Source organism: Aplysia californica, unplaced genomic scaffold (genome assembly GCF_000002075.1).
Source record: "Aplysia californica isolate F4 #8 unplaced genomic scaffold, AplCal3.0 scaffold01127, whole genome shotgun sequence".
Taxonomy (NCBI): domain Eukaryota; kingdom Metazoa; phylum Mollusca; class Gastropoda; order Aplysiida; family Aplysiidae; genus Aplysia; species Aplysia californica.
Genome location: NW_004798397.1, coordinates 25,831 through 26,795, shown reverse-complemented (window position 1 = coordinate 26,795; position 965 = coordinate 25,831).

Genomic DNA, 965 nt, shown 5'->3' with positions numbered 1-965 from the left:
GATCATGGCGCCCTTGGTTTTTTCAGTTTTGAGAAAGTTTTGCTTCAAAAAGCTAAATTTCTTTATTTCGCCGATCGCTTTTGTAGGCCGACGTTTCTGTCTCTGTAATTTTAGAAAATCCGGAAGTGATATTTCGCGAGGCGCATTTTGTTTTGAGAGTATAGATCTAGATCTAATGTTTTTGCATCTCTCAATATTTATTTCCCCATTCCAGTAAAGTGTAAATATAGTAGGCCAATGACTTTCAGCTTATATTAAAGCACCGATCATCCCTTTCATCGAAAGGGGGCCTGGCTAGTAACATATAAAAGTGGACTTGAGAGGCTTTGTGCACAAACTCCTCCCTTATTACCTAACCCACACCTTTGAAACTTTGCAGGCGTCCACAGCATCCATGTGGCTAAGACTTAACTTTAAAAAATCCATGCAAACTGCTTTCCCTGATTTTTCCAAAATGCTTTGTTTCGTCCACACAGAGTTCTACGCCTTGGCTTACTTACGATCAACAATTTCGCAGTCTCATTTTTTTAAAACCGGAAGTCTTTTCTCGACACAATTTTTCATGACAGCGGAAGTGCCATAAATGATCTTTCGCGAGACGCATTTTGTTTTGAGAGTATAGATCATCTAGATCTAGACCTTCAAATTGTTTACATCTCTCAAGATTCATTGCTCCATTCCAGTAGAGTTTGAATATAGTAGGCCAATGACTTTCAGTTGATGTTAATGCATCGATCTTTCCTTTCATCGAAAGGGGGCCCAGCTAGTTGTTTTTTTTAGAAACACCCAGTTCGGTCGGTCTCGGAGGTCCGGGCTTACAAAATATAGGCGCGCCTTGCTCGCAAATACATTTCTCCGGAGTCAAGGGTGCGTGTACCATACGTACTGCCCTCTTCTGTAGGACGGACCAGTAGCGGATTCTTCCGTGAATTATCCTCAGGAGAGGGGTTCTCATTTATTCAACT